This window comes from Pelodiscus sinensis, chromosome Z (assembly GCF_052426305.1).
Source record: "Pelodiscus sinensis isolate ZL-2025 chromosome Z, ASM5242630v1, whole genome shotgun sequence".
Lineage (NCBI taxonomy): Eukaryota > Metazoa > Chordata > Testudines > Trionychidae > Pelodiscus > Pelodiscus sinensis.
Genome location: NC_143085.1, coordinates 28333040 through 28355609, shown reverse-complemented (window position 1 = coordinate 28355609; position 22570 = coordinate 28333040). Strand labels below are relative to the sequence as shown.

At 47.4% G+C, this 22570-nt stretch overlaps 1 long non-coding RNA gene across 1 annotated transcript in view; it reads right to left on the bottom strand.

Moving 5' to 3' along the window:
• The window catches only part of LOC142818505 (uncharacterized), a 51458-nt gene extending 42190 nt beyond the window's left edge, over window positions 1-9268 (bottom strand). Inside the window, exon 1 of the long non-coding RNA XR_012896004.2 lies at window positions 8794-9268. This is a non-coding gene — a long non-coding RNA (uncharacterized LOC142818505). The remainder of the gene's footprint in view (window positions 1-8793) is intronic.
• Between the last annotated feature and the right edge of the window lie 13302 nt (window positions 9269-22570).

The following is a 22570-nucleotide window of genomic DNA, read 5'->3' as shown; positions in this document are numbered from 1 at the left end:
ATAGCATCGAAGGGTAGCATCTTGGGAGGATCTAAAGTTTGTGACTAAAAGTCAGGACTAGGGGTCATAAGATCCAGGGTTACAAGCCAACCCTGCTTCAGTTTTGCTTCAAGATTTTCAAGAGACTAGTGCATTGGGGCACCTCCATGTTGACTGCAAAACTGGAATGCCATAAAGAGACCCAATTTTTAGAAGGGGCAAGTGCTTTGCATTTTGGTGAAAATCAGCCCCCTTATGGTGTCTCAGGAGGTGGCCTCAAGAATGGGGATGCCCAAAGTCAGTTACTTTTGAAAATTTAAATAATCCCCGCTTCATTAAAATAAAAATGGCCACCGCACTGTGCTGACGATCAGCTGATCCAGCACAGCATGGTAGTCTAGACACGGCGCGGTCAACAAAGGAAGCCTTTGTCGACCGCTCCGGTAAACCTCATTTCACAAGGCTTCCTTTGTCGACCACGCCGCGTCTAGACTGCCGCGCTGTGCTGGATCGGCTGATTGTCGGCACAGCGCAGCGGCCATTTTTATTTTAATGAAGCGGGGATTATTTAAATTCCTGCTTCTTTGACTATGCCGAATAAACTATTTTACATGGCTCCGTCGATGGAGCCATGTAGTCAAACGTAGCCTTAGAGACTAACAAAAATATATATAAGTATCAAGAGCTTTCGTGGACAAATCTCACCTCATCAGATGGTTTCAGAAAGAGCCACAAGAATGATTAAAGGATCAGAAAAGAAGCTTTCTAGTGATGGACTCAGGGAGCTCAATCTATTTAGCTTAAACAAGAAAAAATTAAGGGGGTGACTTGATTACAGTCTGTAAGTGCCTAGAAGGAGAACAAATATTTAATAGTAGGCTTTTCAGTCTATCAGGGAAAAGTTTAACATAGTGGTTGACAATCTGTGGCTCAAGGGCCATATACAGGGTTCTGCATCTGCCTGTGAGACATTTTGTTTGGGTTGCCAGATTCTCCTGGTTTCCATCCACATATGTTTTTTCCTGCCAGCATTACTAAAGAGACACAAACGTAGAGCAAGGGCATGTGAAGTGAAGTGTGTGCTGATTGTACACAACATGGACAACATTCAATCATTCAATCAAAGTGCTGCTGCAGTTCTATCAACACACCCTGCAAATTCTAGGTATTCAAGCACCGTTAGCATAACTACCCTGTCCAGGGAGACCATCTTGGTAATGACAGTCTTGCGGCCCATTGACAGGAAGGAGGGGCACTGATGCAGCCCACTCACTAGCCTAGGTTGCCCATCTCTGATCTAACATGATCCAATGGTTAGAGGTTGAAGCTAGTTGAAACAGACAAATTCAGACCAGAAACAAGGTGTACATTATTAAAAGTGAAGGTAATCTAGCACTGGTAAAATGTACCAAGGATTCTCCATCACTGGCAATTTTTAAATCAAGGCAGGATGTTTTCCTAAAAGATCTGCTTTAGGAATTATTGTTGGGAAGTCCTCTGGCCTGTGCTACTCAGGAAGTCAAACTAGATGACAATAATCCTTTCTGGCCTTGGTGTCTATGACTGGAAGTTCCCACCCATATCAGTACATCCTTCTCTTTTCCAAGGATGTGGGTGTGGCAATCTCCCTGCAATTCCTTTCTGTGGCTGAGGGTCTTCTTCAGGAGCCTCTCTTCCTCGCTGCAGCCACTCCCCAACCAAGCTGCTTGCTGGTCTTCTCTTACCCCCTGAGAGGCAGTTAGTTAATCACAAGTGGAGCTACACCCAGCTGTCTTAAAGGGCTGCGTATGTTGTACCTGATGGCCCGGAGTGCTCCCTCTGGAACCACCTCTGCTTGCTGCTTGACTTATGAAAAATACAAATGCATTGGAGAGCAGTTGCAAAGCACGGTACTGTCCATGTCAGCCATCCATAGCCCACTACATCTATACAGGTGAGAAAAGATCCCGGAGAAGCAGAGGAGACAAAGCCCTTCTTATAGCAGCAGCACCGGGGCTCCTATATTTAGGAAGATCTAGGTGCGCTGTGTTTTTGCAAACATGGTCTAAGAAGATTCTGAGGCAGGCTCCCAGCCCCAGACACTGCCTCTTTCTTCTCAAGGTGCATTCAGCCAGATGGCAGGTGTTTCGTGTTTGGAAAAACATTCAGTGACTGGAAAAACATTTGTGCAGGCAACTCCACCTCCAAAGGGCTGTTTTCTTTGTCCTTGTTTTGCAGGACTAGTGCTCCAGCACTAGACCCTGGAGTTTCTCATTAGTCAGAGCTGTCTAGGGGTTAGCCAGGCTGGGGTAAGGCCTGGGCTGCATAGCTGAGGGTGCTGATGAAAAGCAATTATAAAGGAAAGTGTGCAACACAAGGGAAGTACACGATGCCATCAGCACAAAGTACTTGTATGCTGAGATGGGAGATGAAATGTAAAATAAGGAGGGGAAGAGGTACAGGGCCTAAAACCATGCATGGAGCTGCAGTGCGGATTTGGACATACACACAGTAACATGTAAAGGAAGCCCCATGAGTGGCACAGACACTGCTCTACAGCCAGCAAGTTTTTGTAAGGTACAGAGTTCTGGTTCTGGGGAGCACTGACTGCACCCCAACCTGCAAGCCTGGGGGGGGGGATAAAACCAACCCAAAGGCAGCATGCTAATGGCCAGAGCAACCCATCACAAGTAGCCCTGAAAAGCACAATCCCAGGTAGGTTCTTCTAGCCACCTGCTGCTCCATTCAAGAAGCAGCAACAAAGGACCCCAGCCAAGAATTGGGTCTTTTTTGCTTCCCCACCTGCTCAAGCCAGTGCAAAACAGAGGGCTATGGGAGGACATGTTTGCTCAGGACTTGCACTGCCTGCACATGCAGAAGCCCAGGCATGTTTGGAGTTGTAGTTTGATTTGGGGCCATCTCTATGGTGGCTGGTGAACCTGTCCACGTTGGATTGTTGGGCTGAATTCTTTCCTACACCTTATCTCCAGATGACACTTTGTTGTTTGAAAGTGAAAGCTGCTCCAGATGCAAGGGATTGTTCCCAGAATGCCTCCTACATCTCGAGATAAAGAGCAAATTTTTGCTGGCTTAACTCCATTGTTCTTAATGGAGATAGGTCAGCAGAGCTTTGAAATATCATCGGTGTAACACCTTGAGTCACCTGCCCAACACCAACAAAACACTAATGTAGCCCTTCTCCCTCCTTCCCCCCTGGGAGGGGGGGGGAAGAATTCCAAACCATCTCCTTTGGATGGACCTCTAGAATGCATTGTTTGCCTTCTAAAAGCTTCTGTATAAAGAAAAATTAGTACATTAAGGAGAAACAGAATCAAGTGACTTTAATACCACAGCTAGTATCACAACATGTGTGTGAATCATTCTTTGATCTGCCAATGACTTCCTCAGGAGTTTCACTATAGATGTATCCACTCCGAATCCTAAATTTGGTGGTATATAATGTACACACAAGTGTGGCCCACTCGCATGGGTATAAAGAGCACTGCAGATTGTCAGGCATGGCTTAGGTGAGCGAAGACAGGCCTGAAGGGGGTAGCTATGTATGTGACTAAGTATTCTACATGCTGTCTACACTAGGGATGTCAACATGTAGCCCACTACATAATTAACTGATAAGCCCTGGATTACTGGTTAATCGTATCGATCACACACTCCCCTCAACCCCCGCGCTGCTGCCTCTGATAGGGTATGTCTACACTACCCCGCTAGTTCGAACTAGCGGGGTAATGTATGCATACCGCACTTGCTAATGAAGCCCGGGATTTGAATTTCCCGGGCTTCATTAGCATAAGCGGGGAGCCGCCATTTTTAAATCCCCGCTGCTTCGAACCCCGTGTAGCGCGGCTACACGGGGCTCGAACTAGGTAGTTCGGACTAGGGTGCCTATTCCGAACTACCGGTACACCTCGTTTCACGAGGAGTACCGGTAGTTCGGAATAGGACCCTAGTCCGAACTACCTAGTTCGAGCCCCGTGTAGCCGCGCTACACGGGGTTCGAAGCAGCGGGGATTTAAAAATGGCGGCTCCCCGCTTATGCTAATGAAGCCCGGGAAATTCAAATCCCGGGCTTCATTAGCAAGTGCGGTATGCATACATTACCCCGCTAGTTCGAACTAGCGGGGTAGTGTAGACATACCCATAGAGAAGAAGAGCGGGGTAGAGGGGGGGGACCAAGCTGGATCCCATATGTGCGGGGAACCAGCTTTCAAGCAGGCTCCCCACATGCTGGCTCCGCAGACCAACCTCCCCCCCTCGCTGCCTCCTATATAAACAGTGAAGAGGGGCAGGCAGGATCCAGTGCTGGGGTGAGCCAACTTAAAAGCCAGTTCCCACAAGCACCAGCTCCCTGGTTCCACCTGCCTATCTCCCCGCCCGCCCCCCGCACTGCTGCCTCCATCAGGCGGAAGCACGGGTGGCAGGGAGCTCCCTGGAGGGGGGCCAGGAGCGCACTGGCTGCCAGCCCCACCCTCGGGAACTATCAAATACTCATGTTACCACTAAGATTTCATGCAGTTAAACAACTATTCAATTACACTATATATAATATACCTAGTCTACACACCCAAGTTGTGCTCATCTACACTTTTGTGACACAACATTTGTTAACAACATTAAGAATTTGTTAGCATGAATGAGTCAAAATGGCCGCTTTCCTTTGTGGTTACAAAACATTCATACTGCTGCTTAGTATCATCATTATTTAGAGCCACTGATTGTCCAGAACCACTGATGTGCATGGCACCTGGCAGACAGAGACAGAAGGAAGGTCCCTGCCTAGTTGGATTTACAATTCATCAGCCATATTATTCCTGGCCTTTGTCTTGATCTCAAGAAAGGAGAAAGTGCAAGGATCCTAGCCCAAACAGCCCCAGGAGGCATTGACAGCCTCTGTGGACCCCTGGGCAAGGTGGCGGGGACCAACCCCATGTTTCCAGGAGGGGTGGGGGCCATGGGCAGAAGAGGTAGGGTTGGGGCAGCCAGTCCTCCACACCACCCGGAGCGCACCACATCGCCCTCCCCTTTGAATCACCAGGCCCCGGAGCAATTGCCTCCTTTGTCACTTCCTTCCCCCCATAGGCAGCCTGCTTATACCCCCACTCACGCACAGGCCAGCCTCCCTCCATATCCTGAGAAACATTAAGGCACAGAGACTTGCTCAGCATCACACAGCAGGTCAGTGGCAGAGCCAGGAACAAAACACAGGTTTCCTGGGTTCCATTTGCATAGGCAGCTGATTGCTTCTCTTGACAGTCCTTGGATACCAATGTGCTAAGCCAGCCTCTCTGCAAAGAGACCTCTTTCTGTATGTGATGTGGCTTCTTGTTTGGCTATGAGGGCAGGTGAATTATGGATAAATCAAGGCTGAACAGCAAGGCTATTACAATGTAGACCTACTCAGAGAGAAATTAAGGGCTATATTTTCAGAAGCTCCCATTTTTCTGAATTGGGGGGGTCAGGTGCTGAGTGCATTTGAAAATCTAGATTTACAGGATTTGCCTAGGAGGTCTGGGGCAGACCTCAGTTTCCTTAGTCTCTGTCTGGTGCTTGCCTCACAATAGATTTGTACATCTTGCCAATTTCATATTTGGACACTTCAGAATTAAGCAATGGGCTTTAAAAAATAAACCCACACCACAGTATTCTTTGGGAAGTGCTATGGATGCTTAGTTCTATTCTGCTTAGGTTACACATCAGGAGGACTTTCCCCGTGACCCCCACCCCACACAGAGTTTAGGCTGAAAAATTGAGAACTCACAATTAGGAAATGCCAGAATTAAGGCTCCCTGAACAACCTTCCTCAGTTGCCCTCTCTCAGCCCCATTCCCTTTGCCTAGCCAGTCCTAGTCCCCCTTCCCCAGGTCTGCTCTCCTAGTCCCAGTTTCCTTGCCTAATCAGCCACCATCCCCCTGCCTGGTTGCTCATTTGATTTCTCCTCTCACTGCACCAGCTTTCAATCTTACTCCCCGTCTCCACTGGGCTCTGCATCTGATCTCAGTATCTTTGTCTCCCCCTCCTCTCATTCTCTTTGCCCAGCCAGTCCCATGTCTCCACTTGCCACCCCCAGAGCCTCATCTCTTTCAGATCCAATGTTGCTCCCTTCACTGGTTCTAGTCTAGTTGCCTTATTTATCCATACCCACTCTCTTTCCTTTCTCCCAGCTCCTCTTCCAATCTCAGTATCCCTCGCTGCACCCAGTTAGCTTCCAGCACTCTTCCTCCAACAGTTCAAGTCCCTAATCCACAATATGGTGATGCCAGACTTGTTCACAGAAAAGTTTGCCAGATTTTTAACATTCCAGTCTTGCTCTTGGAAACTGCTGAATACCTGGTATGGAAAATTTTAGCCCGAACAGTTAAAAGTTTGGCACAATTGTAAGCAACTCAAAACAGAGTCTGATCATGGAAAATGTCAGGAAACCTTAAAAAGAGGCATCACTATCATGTTTAAAATACATATTATGTTGCATATAATGAAACTATGGTGACTTTGTTTACCATATAGGACATCTTTAAATGTAAAAGAAATCAATCTATGCATAGAGACAACAGACATAAATTTCCGTTCTTAAAAATCTATGAATCCATTAAAGAGATGTTTTAAAATTTGCCTTAAAATTAATGCAAAATGTGTGAGTTTCTGTTCAGATGAGTCAGACTTGACAGATCTTTCTACTGTGTAAGAATCTGTCTTTTGCAATGCAATTTAGACAGTGTTCTATTTTGCATATACACAAACATGTGGGTTTTTACTCCATGTACAGTAGACTTCTGATAATCTGAAACCTATGGGACCTAGATGGTGCCGGATTATCAAATATGCCGGACTATCAGGAGGTACTATAAGATGGTTATATATATATATATATATATATATATATATATATATATATATATATATAGTGTATACATTATATACTGTATATAAAGTGTTCTTAGCCCTTTTTATTGTACATACTGTATACAGTATACTGTAATGTTTTAGTTTTTTTAAGGCTTTTTTACCCTTTTTGCTCAGTTCAGCTGCTGCTGCTGTTACCTTGTGACTCATTTTTTGCCGAAGCTCACTCACTAGGCCAGGCATGTCCAAAGTCCAGCCCGCGGGCCAATTGCGGCCCGTGTTCCGGTTTAATACGGCCCCACAGGTAATTTTGCAATATCTATCTTTTAAGGCCCCCAACGAATCCATATGTATTGAGATGAATACATTGTAAAATCTCAGTTAATGTCAGTTGGTCTAAATCAGTTATAAATATATTTGGACACAACATGTATACTTGGTGTTATGTTCCTGTTCATATTTTTTGAACTTAAAAGTTGACAGACAACCTTTATTACCAATAATATGTAATGTACTTTACAATGTTCCTGACATATATTTCAGCTTCCTGGATTTTTTTTTCATCTGGCCTTCAGATATGAAAGGCAGAGTGATTTAACACCTGTTTAGATTTGTCATCCATGTGACGAAATGAAAAGTATGCCGTTTGCAATAAACTTTGCATAAAATAGTTAATTTGCATTTAATTTTAATGGTTCAAAGAATGTCAGGCAAAATGGTCGGCCCTCACGCATGTTCACTTAATCAAATCTGGCCCTCTTTGAAAAAAGTTTGGACTCCCCTGCACTAGGCTCTTGCCATTTTGATCCCGGACTATCAGGAGTGCCGGACTATTGGATGCTGGACTATTGGAGTTTTACTGTACTCAGATACAGAGGTCCTTTTCCTGTCTATACCCTATTGTTCAGTCCCAGTGTCATACAATCAGGCATAGGAACACCATAGATTCAACTCTAGAGCACTGGGAACACTGGGTACCTTCTACATAAGGATGCATCCCTGACCATCTTGGCTAATAGCGAGTAATAGACCTCTCCTCCATGAATTTATCTATTTTTTGAACCCTGTTATAGTTTTATCGTCGACAACATTCTCTGATATGCTCTACAAGTTCACTGTGCATTGTGTGAAATAAAACTTCCTTTTGTTGGTTTATCACTGAATTTTGCTATAAATCTCATGGCAACTATAATTATGGTACATCGTTTTGGTATACAAGTTGTTCTTCTATAATGACATGTAACTACATATAACTTTCTTACTTGTCCCTGCAAATTACAGAGTAATTACATATAACAGATTCAAAAATAAATATCACATGACTTTCCCTCATGCTGAAAAAAGTTACTATGGAGAAAGAAGAACAGATTCTGGACAGTAGAGAACAAATACTATTAATTGTCTATGTCACTGCACAGTTCAAAAATCCCACTAAAACCCATGCATGCCTGCATTGTTTAAACCTGGGTGTTATCTGAATTATGGACCCAAATAAAAGATGGTTTGTGCCATCCTGACCATATAATAGTTATATGATCTGTATTGACCATGGGTTTATTCTCACTCTGCATGGTTGAGTCTTTATTAAATGGCAAGACTTTAAAAAGATCAAATTAAAATATTCCTGTAATCTGCAAGAACAGATGAAGCAGTGCTTTCTCTAACCATGGGAGCACAGGGCAGACTGCTTCCTGTTACTCTTCTAGCTCCCCCTTCTGGCCAAAAGTTGGAGGGGCTGGGAGTGCCCTTTCCCAATCTGACACCAACATGTTGACATTCCCTTGGAAGTGGATAACCACCGGCTTTCCAAATCCTAGTTCTAAAGCCCCAAATCTGCAATGAGCACCCAAGTTCCTTCTACTAAATACAGAAAGGGAACTGCATTGTACTACTCTTAACACACTTTACAAAGGTGATGCCCACTAGACTGGTTTTACAGAAGGGGAATCTGAGGAACAGAGAAAACAATTGACTTACCACAGTTCAGAGGGAGAGGCAGCAGCAGAGCTACAAACAGAATTCATGTTGTCTGAATCCCAGCGCCTTCTACCTGCAGTAGCACATTGTCTCATAAAAGCTGTTTACCTGTTGCCACCTACCACAACAGAAACAGATTCAGACTGAAACCCTGGATCCTATCACCCCCAAGCATTTGGTAGGGCCTAACACTGGATCCAGTGTCTGTGGCTTGATCCCATTAAAGCAGGTTGCTCATTTATCCTGTCTGCATCTCCTTTTCTTTCTGCTTCTCACATATGCTTTGCAGCTTAGTCCACTTCCCAGGAAGCCCCATGAGGCGTTAGAAATGACCTTTGAAAACAGGTTAGAATATACCACTCTTCTACACAAGGCCCTGAGGAAAGAGAATGAAAATTAATGAGACCACAGATCTCAGCCTTCAAAAGGGAGCCTCTTTTTGGTATACGTCCTTCAAAGGAAAAGTCTGCCTTCGTCTTGGAGTTGTGCTTATGTGTATAAAAAACCCGCAAACCCCAGAGGCACGGGGTGGGTATGGAAAGGGCAAATTAAAATGATTCAACTCTAGAGCACTGGGAACACTGGGTACCTGAAGCTGGAAACAAAACCAAAGATAATTTTTTTAAAAAAAGCAGATACCTAAAGGTATATTTCAACACACTTCAGGAAATCAACCAGTAGAGACTGGCCCAATAGTAGAGGGGGACTGAGTCAGAGCATGTGCTCTGTCAAGCCTGACATCTGAAAACAGGCCTGCCAACGAAGGGGAGGAGGTGAGAGAGGACAGTTGCCCTGTGGCCTGATGATTCTGAAGGGCCCACAGATCCAGCCGCTGCTACCACCACTGTCCAAGGCCTGGCATGGCTATCCACTCCTCTGCCTAGAAACACAAGGTCTTTGGGGGCTGGGGAAGGTGTAGCAAGGAAAACTGCAGCCATGAAAGGGTTGAAGTGAAAAGGAGCACTTGATAATGAGAGAGACATTGTAGTCCAGCGGACAGGACAGTCGCCTCAGACACAGGAGACTAGTCCATCGCTGCCACTATCCCGGTAGGACAAGACACTTTGCTTCCAACGTATGTTCCCTTTTTGAGTCAGAGCCTTTCTGTACATGAGCTAGCACCAGGAGGGACCAGATTGAACTCTCGGTGAGGCTGGGCCTCAGGCTCACCAGCAGGGATGGCTGGGGCCTGGCATTTCTAAAGGGACTGGGACTCCAGCTACTGCTACTGTAGCAGTACCTGGAGCCCTAGGTCCTTTAAATCGCCACTGGAGCGCTGCATGGATACTCTGGGTGGCTCTAAGGGCTTGGGCGGGGGGGGGGAGGACCATGCCTTAGGCACTGCAGAGGGCTTTGGGAGGGGCGATGTAGTGTGCTCACTACTCCGGCCACAACCCTTCCACCTGAGGACCCACCCCTTCTGGAAGCAAGGAGCAGGGCACCTTCACACTTTGTCTAGGTTCCTAGTGTGGCTATAGGCTCCCTTACTGGGCCTCCCACTGAGGTGCACAGATGGAGCAATGCAGGGGGCTCAAGGACAGGAGCAGCAGACACTCCTGCCTCACCTCCTAGCGCCATGAGTCATGCCAGCCCAGACCTATTAGTCATGCACTTTTATAAGCATGCAGTGCACATTGCAGAATATTATTTGTGGCGTGTCTGACAAGCTCGGGACATAGGTTAGCGTTCGGGACCCGAGTCATTGCTTCCAAGGCCAGATGGGACCTCTGTGGTCCTCTCCTGACCTCCTACCTAGCAGAGACAAGCTAGCACTGAATTGCTCGGGCAGCATTAGGCCAGCGGCTCCTATACAAGGAGAACTGTGCTGGAGAAAGGCTTGGGCTGCACGAGGCACAAATGGGTTTCTCTGGAGAAGGAGGCGACAATGCTTTTGGATGACATTCTACAGCCTTTGATATGAGCAAAAGGGCTCCATGGGCCCACTGGCCCTGTCCATTGTTGTTCCTTATCCTCTGGCCCTGTTTACACGAAAGGATCTCTGGGCAGTGGTGCAGACTGGGCTCTTATTCTGCTGAGTTAGTTCTCCTCTCTCCAGGCCATGCAGCGCAGCCTAGCCACCTGCCCAAATAGTCATCTCATCACCTTGCAGAGCCAGGAAAATGCACCTCTGAGCGTGGCATGTGAACATCTCATGCGGCTCACCCCTCACTGCCGTGTGAGGTGTGCTGTGCCATCTACAGCCTGATGTGATAGAAGGGTACTCTTTCTTTTCACCTATGCGGAAGCACTGCCAGGTACAGCACTATGGAGAATCAGGCCTGCTTCCCTGATCCACACAGAGTCCCACTAGCTGCAAGATGGAGCATCAGTTTGTCCCTGACAGACTCTCCAGTGACACTTTCTGCAGCACCTGAACATCACTTATACCTCTCCCATCTAAGTACTGTGCTGGGCTGACCCCATTCTAATGGAATGACAGCATAGAGCAAAACAACTGCAGGCCATTAAACTAAAAGTCACCTTCTGTCCTCAGAGGAGTTAATGGGGCTTTCTTTTACTTCAGCGGAAGCCACATGAGCACTCAAGTTCAGAATTTGGGTCTCCAACTTGGGACTTAGGACCTAAGTCCTAGAACTGATTCTTAGAGTAAACATAAGAATGATCTTACTGGATCAGACCAAAGGTCTATTCAGCCCAGGTATCCTAAAGGGAATGTGCAGAACAAGTAATCATTCAATGATCTACTCCCTGTTGCCCATTCCCAGCTTCTGGCAAACAGAGTCTACGGACACCATTCCTGACTTGGGCTTGTGAGCAGAAGGTGATACTGGTATGGAAAGAAGGAAAGGCACCGTGTAAACAAAAGGTGGTGTTATTGCCCCTGGAGTATCCTTCAGGAGGAGCTAAAGAAGAAACTGCCTACAAAACAAAGACACCTCTAGGCTGCTCTTTGTAAAAAGTTTCTAAATAAGCTCCAGTAAAGGGTAACACAAAGTTAACCAACTTTCAGCTGATTTTGCTGTCTTAGGCTGTCTAATCCACACCTCTCTGTCAACAAAGAGATGTAGATCACGCACGTCGAAATTGCTAATGAAGCAGGGATTTAAATATCCCGAGCTTCATTAGCATCAACATGGCTGCCGCTTTTTTCGAAACGAAGCTTTTTTGAAAAAAACCCGGCAGTCTAGATGCAGATCTGTTGAAAATAAACCCTTTTTCAATAGATCCTGTAAACCTCATTTTTTGAGGAATACAGGATCTGCCGAAAAAGGGTTTATTTTCGACAGATCCGCATCTAGACTGTCGTTTTTTTTCAAAAAAGGTCAGTTTTGAAAAAAAAAACCGGCAGCCATGTTGATGCTAATGAAGCGCGGGATATTTAAATCCCTGCTTCATTAACAATTTCAACATGCTTGATTTGCATCCCTCTGTCGACAGTCTAGACCAGGGGTGTCCAAACTTTTTTCAAAGAGGGCCAGATTTGATGAAGTGAACATGCGTGAGGGCCGACCATTTTGCCTGACATTCTTTGAACCATTAAAATTAAATGCAAATTAACTATTTTATGCAAAGTTTATTGCAAACAGCATACTTTTCATTTCGTCACATGGATGACAAATCTAAACAGGTGTTAAATCACTCTGCCTTTCATATCTGAAGGCCAGATGAAAAAAAAATCCAGGAAGCTGAAATATATGTCAGGAACATTGTAAATTACATTACATATTATTGGTAATAAAGGTTGTCTGTCAACTTTTAAGTTCAAAAAATATGAACAGGAACATAACACCAAGTATACATGTTGTGTCCAAATATATTTATAACTGATTTAGACCAACTGACATTAACTGAGATTTTACAATGTATTCATCTCAATACATATGGATTTGTTGGGGGCCATAAAAGATAGATATTGCCAAATTACCTGTGGGGCCGTATTAAACCGGAACACTAGCCGCAATTGGCCCGCGGGCCGGACTTTGGACATGCCTGGTCTAGATGTAGCCTTAGTTTCAGCTACAGATTCTGGCCAGACAGGAACAACGAGGAGTCCTGTGGCACTTTAGGGTATGTCTACACGGCACTGTTATTTTGAAATAAGCTATTCTGGAATAGTTATTCCAAAATAGGTTATTTCAAAATAGCATGTCTACTCTTCTGGGAAGCCTCAAAATTAGTCTGGTAGGCTTCCCTAATGTAGACACACTATCTCGATTTAGTGCTCCAGGATGCACTAGGGAAGAATAACTTAGAATGGCCCTGGTGAGGGGTTATTTCAAAATAACAGCAATGGAGCATCTACATATGCCTATTTCAAAATAACTATTTTGGAATATGCGTCATTCCTCGTAGAATTAGGTTTACAAATTTTGGAATAAGCCATCCATTATTTTGAAATTATTTTGAAATAATGGAATGGCTATGTAGATGCTCGCATTGTTATTTCAAAATAACGCTAGTTATCTTGAAATAACGGTGACGTTTATATGCACCCCGTCAAGGAGTATGCTCCCCTCAGGCAGGATCCTGTGGTCAAAGCCCGCACGGGTCCACTTATCAGTGTCCATACAGCCCAATGGCTGGAGTCCAAGTCTCAGTACCCCCTCAGCGGGATATGTACAGCCTGACCACCAGAGTCCCCAACTGCAGTCCCCTCTATGGGGTTTAATATGGCCCAGCAGCCTGAGTCCAAGTAACAGTCCCTTCTATAGGGGTTAATATGGCTCAGAGGTCTGGTGCTTAATAGCAATCCCCCTGTATTGGGATAAATATGGCCCTGAGGCGTAGTCCACAGGCCCAAGGGAAACTACCTCTGCCCAGGAGCACTGCAAAGAGGAGTTAAGGGGGCCTTGGCCCTCCCACTCCACCAGGTCCTAGCCCAGGGCCTTATGGGCAGTGGCGTGGTCCACTGCTCTCTCAGTGGGGAATCCCACCACATCATGCTGAGCACTTGGGGGAAGTGTTAATTCCCCACCCTGGGCTACTTCCTACCGCTCCACACATCTCCCCATCACCATACCTCCAGGCTGCCCCCTTGGCTGTGGTTGTCGCTGTGGCAGTGGTTGCTGCTGGGGCTGTGGCAGCTGCTGCGTCGGGTCGGGCTGCGTCTGGTCCTCTGGCTCTGGAGCTCTGTCAGCAGGTCCTTCGCCTTCTGCAGTCTGCCCAAGTGAGCCACCTCAGGGCCTTTTATACTCAGGTTCACCTGTGAGCATGACCAGTAGGGGCGCTTTCAGCCAGCTGGGCCCAGCCCACAGTCTGTTCTCCAGTCACACTGCCTTAGGGTATGTCTACACTACCACCCTAGTTCGAACTAGGGTGGTAATGTAGGCAACCGGAGTTGCAAATGAAGCCCGGGATTTGAATTTCCTGGGCTTCATTTGCATAAAGCCAGGCGCTGCCATTTTTAAATGTCCGCTAGTGCGGACTCCATGCCACACGGCTACACGCGGCACGGACTAGGTAGTTCGGACTAGGCTTCCAAGGAGTAACGGTAGAGGAGTAATGCTAGGCTTTCACGAGGAGTAACGGTAGTTCGGACTAGGAAGCCTAGTCCGAACTACCTTGTCCGTGCCGCGTGTAGCCGCGCGGCACAGAGTCCGCACTAGCAGACATTTAAAAATGGCGGCGCCCGGCTTTATGCAAATGAAATCCGGGAAATTCAAATCCCGGGCTTCATTTTCAACTCTGGTTGCGTAGGCTAGGGTGGTAGTGTAGACATACTCTGAGAGACTAACCGGTTTATTAGGGCATAAGCTTAGTGTCAAAGGTGTCACAGGACTCATTGGTTTTTTAGATACACACTAACACAGCCACTGCTTTGAGACTGGACAGAAAGGGATTATCATGCTGTGTTAGCAACATCGATGTTGTAGGAGGTTTTGCTCTAAGCCCCATGATCAGACGAAGGGTGGGGGGGCCATCTGGGAGCAGCTGGGGATACACTGCACAGCTGATTGCTGGAGGCTCAATATCTAGAGAGGTACCAATCTCTTCCTCGCTCAGAATTTGAGACAAGAAAAGAAAGAAAGTGGCAACAGTTGGTTGCATGATTGACTCGGGTATCATCTATCCAGTATTTGGGGGGAGGAAAGATATTTTTGTGGATCTGGACTCAGTATGGTCAGACAAAAATTGGTGGGTATTCAGCCACAAGAAAAGGTTATGTTGTCTTATAAGGCTGCATGGAGACAAGTGGGTAAGACCAGGAGCCAGCTGTCAGGAGTTCTGATCACACAAAGGACAGTCACAAGCAAGGCATATTTAAAATTCTTCCCCTTGCTTCCAAACATGGCTGGAAAATGGTTACGGAATTCCAAAGCTCTGAACATCTGCACAACAGCAACTCTTAGCTTTCCAGTCCCCCGGGCCTGATCCTCGGTGCAAATCAACAAAGCTTCACTGCAGCCAATGGATCTCCCCTGATTGACACCAGGCCCTATGTGTATAAACATTCCAGTTGCACACTAGTAGAAACAAAGAGGCCAGAGAAAGGGCTAACAAAATGAAGGCATTTGGGAGCTGATTGGACAGGGGAACATGTATGTATCCATCTTATAAAGAGCAAACAGGATGCATAAATTACTGTTGCCCTTGAGCAAAAGCAGGACACCCAGTGACTGTTTACTCCCCAAATGGCTGGAATATGTACTCTGCCATTGAATAACCCTCCTGAAGCCCCGCGGCACATTTTCATTCAGATTCATTTCAGGGCTCTGCACAGAGTTTTTAAAAGAGTTGAGGGGAGAGACTGAAACGAGGCCAGGCCTTGGCCCGGCTTTGATTAAAAGCTGGCCCTTCACATGTGACTCAATATTCATTCTGTACATTCATTACACACATGATTGTACTTAAGGCAACATGTTGATTTTTAAAAAGGAATGTAAGTTGCCTCCTAAGGGGCCGGACTGACAGCCCCAACGGTGGATGAGGAACAGTTTTCCATTTACCCGCAGGTGCAGCACAGACATTGAAGGTATCTCCCACACTGCCCTCAGCAGCAGCCCATCCCGACAGAACCTCCTCGCCGTTGAAACCAGACAGATGGGCTCTCTAGTGAGACTAACAAGGGTCAGTTGTGACACAGGATGGTGCAACAATATCCTCAATATTATTCCATAACCTGCCACCCCCAAGTTTAGAGACCATTTTGGTTGCATATGTAACCCACATACTTACTGGGTGTGGCTCACTGTCCCATGCAGTGGCACAGAGACCACTTATAGAGAGAAAGAATGAGTGTGCCCGACAGCCTTAGCTGAGAGCCAGCTGGCTTTTAAGTGGTACAGGCTCATGCTCTAAGCTCCAGAGATCCCAGGTTCAGTTCACTGTGTTAGCATTACACGTGGTTAAACACTCAAGAGTCAGGCCATACTAATACGCGAGTATGAAACAGCTGCGGACACCTCTCTTCCCCATTCTGAACACTTACCTCACTTCTACCAGCATGGTGTTTTGCACCCACATTGTATAGAACAGCAAGCTGCAGGACAATTGAGTTCCTTAGAGCCACCCCTAGAGGCCTTGATTCAGCAATGCATGTCACCCTGTTTAAGGCTGTGGCTGAACTAGGGCTGTCCCATTCTGTGTCTATCGGTCTGTGGTGTAATTCAAGTATTCCAGGCCTGTGCCTCTCATCTCGAACAAACCCTTTTATCAAATTCAACAAAAGCTCAACAGAGCCCGATTGTTCCAAAGCTTTGCCTGTGAGTATGTTCTTCTTATTGTTCACTCTGGAATTAACTGAGTAGGGCCATTTCTCTAATGAATGATTAGAAATAAATCAATAGAGAGTACAAACAAGCTGTGCCAATCCGCTATTATGGTTTGTGTTTGCTTAAACATTTTTTCATGCCAGCTGTCAGGAAGTTCATTTCTACACCTTCGGCCCCATTTTCAAGAGGCTGGGAAACCTGAGCTGAGCCAATGTCTGCCGTTCTCTGCTAACCATGGCAACCAGTCCCGTCTGCAAACTTCAGCCATTTTCCTGCATGTTCATTTGATAGTTATGGCTTCTGTCTCAACTCTGATGTTCCTCTGCCAGGACCCAGTTCGGTGTACATACCATGCTGTTTGAGCCCTGACTAAACCCACCCTCAAGATTATGCACCTGGCCTGGCAATGTTACAGCACAGATGTCCTGATGCAAAGTCTCCTGAAGACAGCAAGAGTCTTTCCATTGACTGCAGTAGAGTCTGGATCACGGGCTAAGCTTTGTGGAAGATATTTACATATGCCCAGAATAATATCTGAGCACTTCATGATCTTTAAGACAGTTACCCTCAAAACACCATTCTGGAGCAAGGCTATTGTCCCCATTGCAGAAGGGGGAAACTGAGGCTCACAGGCCAAGCATTGCAGAACCTAACTGAGTTAGGAGCCAAAATGTCTTTTTCAATAGGGATTTAGGAACTTAGGAGCCAAAATCCCATTAACAGTGGATGGGATTTTAGCTGCTAAGTACTTAAATACCTTGGAGGAAAATGAGAGTTAGGTTCCTAAATCACCTATGTATTGTAATGTTGAGTACAGCACTGTCTAAATACTTTTAAAAAGCCGGGCTTAGAGAGATGGAGTCCCAGAGCCACCAGGGAATCAATAGGGCTGTGTCTAGACTACAGGGTTTTGTCAACAAAAGTGGACTTTTGTCGACAAAACTATACCTGTGTCTACACTACCGCCGAGTTCTGTCGACATAATGTCAACAGAACTCTGCAGTTTTGTCGATGGCAGTAAACCTCATTCTACGAGGAATAACGCGTTTTGTCGACAGAGTTCTGTCGACAGAAGGCGATATTGCATCTACATTCTCGTGTCAACAAAGCAGCTTGCTTTGTCGACAGAACTGGATGCAGTCTAGACAAAGCCTCTGTCAACAAAAGCCTGTCGTCTAGACGTACCTCTAGGAGTTAAGAGCCAAGTGCTGTGCCCATGGTCACCGAGGAAGTCTGTGGTAAAACAGGGAGCAGAACTGAAGCTTCCCATGGGGCAGGTTAGCACATTAACCACTGTCTCATCTTGCCTCAAGAAGCTGCTTGCTGCTGTGACACCTCTGGGGGCTTCAGGTGCAAAGTGGGATGCTTTTAGCTAGCTTCACAGCAGCAGGAGCTTCACAGAACAGCTAACAAGGAAAGGCCTTCACCCCAAATAGCTTGTACTCTAGAGGGGAAGATAACAAATTAGTAGGGGAATAATAGCTCTGGCAGCCACATTCTGCAGGGGGAGACAGAGTTGGTGGGTCAAGCAATAACTGGAGAGGAGGAGACAGTGGGACTCCAAGCAGAAGATGCTGCGTGTCCCTGAGGTGTGGATGATGCCTGATAATTGCATTCAGAGTGCAGGTGTTTCACATCCTCTGGAGAAAAGGAGAGCTAAGATGTGCCCAGGGGCAGCCCTCCACTTCACAGGGCTCAGCCTGGTGAGCTGGGAAATGGCTTGTTGCCTCCCATCTCTTTTCCATGTCACTGGAAGGAGGCTGACAGAACTGTCATCTCCCCATAGAAGAGGTGTACTGGAAAGGGATCTTGAAAGTGAGTGAGACGGTTAATGGCCCATAGGAAGGCTAAGCAAGGAAGAGGAAGAGAAGGATGTTGCAGCCAGCTGACACTGAGGGGGGAGAGGAGAATTTGCCTTGGCAGAATGCAAGCAGAGTTTATCCATGCCACCGGTGCTACACCCCTATTTTTAGAAAGTGGGCTAAAAGGCAGCCATACATAGTCAGGACCTTGTTTCTTCATATCTCGTGAAGATGGCAACTCCAGCAGCCCAGTGCTGATGGATATCATACATTGGGCACAGCTTCATTATTGCATCCTAGGGAAGAGTGCTTCCCATGGCGTCACCAACCCCAGCAGCAGGAAAATGGTGACGATTAAAGCTGCATGAACTTGACAAATGGCTTTGCAGCATATTCTCCAGCCTGCAGCCTGCAGCCTGAGCCTGCCAGCTCTGCCCGCCCGCAGTCCACATGCAAGAATTACAGAAGAACTCTGGAGTTTCCTCTCCAAATCTTCCTGGCAGCTGCTGGCTCCAAGGGGGGAGAGGAAAGAAGAAATTGGAAAACACTCTTTCCCCTGTCAGAGGAACACACTGGAAATAGCTCAATCTGCCAGTTCTAGCAACTCAGCCAGCCAGCCAGTAGTACAACTCAGCCATCCAGGGTCAACAAACTACACATTCAGTATTCTCAGCCGGGCCAGGATTATTATTGTCACAACTTAACACCCACAAGTGCAGAAAATGGCCGAGCAGAGAAAGCTGACCTGAGAAATGAGACAGTGAGGGCGGTGAATGATGAAGGACGGACAAAAACATGTACAGCAGGTCAATCATAAGACTGTTTTAACAGAGGCAAACTGTTTCATTACACGTGGAAAGGAATTTGTATCCAGATGGGTATTTTAAGGGGCTTGGGAAGGAAAGAACTCAACTTCCCCAACATGTCTGACTTCTGGTTCTGGATCTGGCAGAATTAAGTGGCTGCCACATCAGAAGCAATTCCTACATAAGAACATAAGAACGGCCGTACTGGGTCAGACCAAAGGTCCATCTAGCCCAGTATCCTGTCTGCTGACAGTGGCCAGCACCAGGTGCCCCAGAGGGGGTGGACCGAAGACACTGATCAAGCCATTTGTCTCATGCCATCCCTCTCCAGCCTCTGACAAACAGAGGCCAGGGACACCATTTTATCCCCTGGCTAATAGCCTTTTATGGACCAAACCTCCATGAAATTATCTAGCTTCTCTTTAAACTCTGTTATAGTCCTAGCCTTCACAGCCTCCTCTGGCAAGGAGTTCCACAGGTTGACTACGCTATGAAGAAGAACTTTCTTTTATTAATTTTAAACCTGCTACCCATTAATTTCTTTTGGTGTCCTCTAGTTCTTCTATTATGGGAACTAATAAATAACTTTTCTTTATTCACCCTCTCCACACCACTCATGCTTTTATAGACCTCTATCATATCCCCCCTCAGTCTCCTCTTTTCTAAACTGAAAAGTCCCAGTCACTTTAACCTCTCTTCATATGGGACCCGTTCCAAACCCCTAATCATTTTAGTTGCCCTTTTCTGAACCCTTTCCAAGGCCAAAATATCGTTTTTGACGTGAGGAGACCACATCTGTACACAGTATTCAAGATGTGGGCGTACCATAGTTTTATACAGGGGCAGTAAGATATTCTGAGTCTTATTTTCTATCCCTTTCTTAATAATTCCTAACATCCTATTTGCCTTTTTGACCGCCGCTGCACACTGTGTGGAAGTTTTCAGAGAACTATGCACGATAACGCCCAGATCTCTTTCCTGATCTGTCGTACTTTCCTGCTACTGAAAGTCAGTATTTGGCTGTGGAGGCAGGTGCTGGGATGCCCACACTACCGTCAGTGCAGTGTAGTGGGAGGGGCAGCCTGACAGGTCACGGGGGGGCAATGATGCTCTGTTCTCTGGCGTCATGAGCAACAGCAGGACCATAGTACAGTGGCTCTCAACCTTGCCAGACTACTGTACCCAGAGCTATCCCATCCATAGGACAGTTCAGGGCAGCTGCCCCAGGCCCTGGTCCCCATCTTAGCTGTGGCAGCAATCCATTTCCCAGTTCAAAAGGGTGAGCTCTGCAAAGTGGAGGGAGGCCTGGGGGATTACCGGAGAGCTTGGCGTGGGGCAGCAGCAGGGGACTACCCCGCCCCCCAACATGGCGGGAAGTAGAGTGACTCAGCAGCCTGCTCCATCCTGCTGTTATCTCTCAGCTTACTCCATTTCACCATGGTGGTGGGAAGCAGAGTGTACTGGCTTCAGATCCTGCCTGCTCCACTCTCCTCCCCTGAGCAATGCAGGGTTCGGGGGAGCTGAGGAACGCCAGAACAGAGCAGGCTGCCGGAACGCTCTGCCTCCCTCCCTCTGTGAAAGTCCCCTGTTAATCCCTAGGGTCACAGGTCACAGTGCTTGAGGGAAAGGGTGCAATGGGAACATCAGGAGGCGGAGGAGAGATGGAGTGGAGAGGGGAGCAGGGAGGGCTTGGGGGAAGGGGTGGAATGGGGGCAAGGATGGGTCATGGAGGTTTCCCCAGGCCCTTCATCCCCCAAAGATGGCCCTGCTTGTATCGCTTTCGGAGGTCTGATTTGTCTTGTGTTCCCCCAAGTTATACCTCACACAAAAGGACTTGCTTACAAAATCAGAAATAAAAATAAAAATGTCACAGCACACTGTTATGGAAAAGATGCTGGCTTTCTCATTTTAACCATATAACTATAAAATAAATCAACTGGGACATAACTTCTGTACTTACTTATATTCCAGTGTATAATACACAGAGCAGCATGCTCTGAGGTAAAACTTCACAGTGAATGACACCTGCCTAACCCACAAAGCATCAGTGAATGGAGCTCTCTCAAGTGACTGCCTTGTCTGCTCCTTTTGTAACCCTTCAGCACATTAGGGTGCAGCTACACAGCTGCATCTGGAATGACAGCCATTATTCCAAAATAATCAGTCTCCCTGGATACACAATTGCAGATCTAACGGTAGCCATCCTGCAGCAAAAAAACTTCAGACTTCAAAGAGAAAATGCTGAGCTACAGTTCATCTTCAAGTTTGACACAATCAGCTCAGGATTAAACAAAGAGGCTACGTCTACACTGGCACCTTTTTCCGGAAATGCTTAAAACGGAATACTATTCCGTTTTCAGTTTTTCCAGAAAAGGAGCGTCTACATTGGCCCCGGAGTTATTGTCGTAACAAAGCGCTTTTCTGGAAAAGCGCGTCTACATTGGCGGCGCGCTTTTCCAGAAAAGCAGAAGCCCGGAGCCATTTTGAAGAGGGCAAAGGCCACCAGACCTTCCCGGGGGCAGGATCAGAGCGCCGTTCAGACACGTGGTTAAAGGGGTCTCGCCGGCAGCCGTTGGTCTCCTGCTCCCGTGCCTTGGGGCCTCTGCCAGGGACTGACACCCTTCGCAGGTCTGTGGGTGCCCTTTGACTTTTGGGGACACCACCCTTTGGCCCCCAACTTTTGCCTGCGGGTTTTTTTTTCTGCCCTGCTCTGTCTGCTATGGAGCCATGGGTGGCCATGTGCCTGGTCGGGCCCCTGTTGGGGCTGTACAGGTGGCTGCGGCTCCTGCTGCAGGCCGGTGACATGCTGTTCATGGACCAGGAGGCAGAGATCGCCTTGGACTCCCTCACCAGGGAGGCCCTGGCAACCGTGTGGCATCAGCACCTGACTGTAAACCGGCCCGTCTGGAGTTTGGAGAGCAGCACCGACTGGTGGGACCGGGTGGTCCTCAGACTATGGGACGACCACCAGTGGATCCGGAATTTCCGAATGAGAAAGTGGACCTTCCCGCAGCTGTGCACTTGGCTCACCCCCGCGCTGCAGAGAGCCACCACCCGGCTGCGGGCACCCATCCCCGTGAAGAAGAGGGTCGCCATTGCACTCTGGAAGCTGGCCACACCGGACAGCTACCGCTCGGTGGCCCAGCAGTTTGGGGTGGGAAGATCCACCGTCGGAGTGATCGTCGTGGAGGTAAGTCCCAGGGGGAGTGGGATGGGGAGAGGGTGCTGCACTCCAGGCCCAGGGACAGCCAAGACTCCCGGCTGGGTCGCCCAGGGGTTTGGGCCGCCCCTCCCTTGCACAGGCCCGGTGGGGGGGAGGGGCGTGCGGCGAGGGGGGCCCTAGGGTGTGTGTGTGTGTGTGTGTGTGAGAGAGGACAGAGGGAATCAAGGGGGGGGCCCAAGGGAGCGCACACTCACCCCTGCCATATGTGATGCGTTCCCTTGTGTTTCTCTGCACCCTTCTGCAGGTCGTCCACGCCATCAACGACATCCTGCT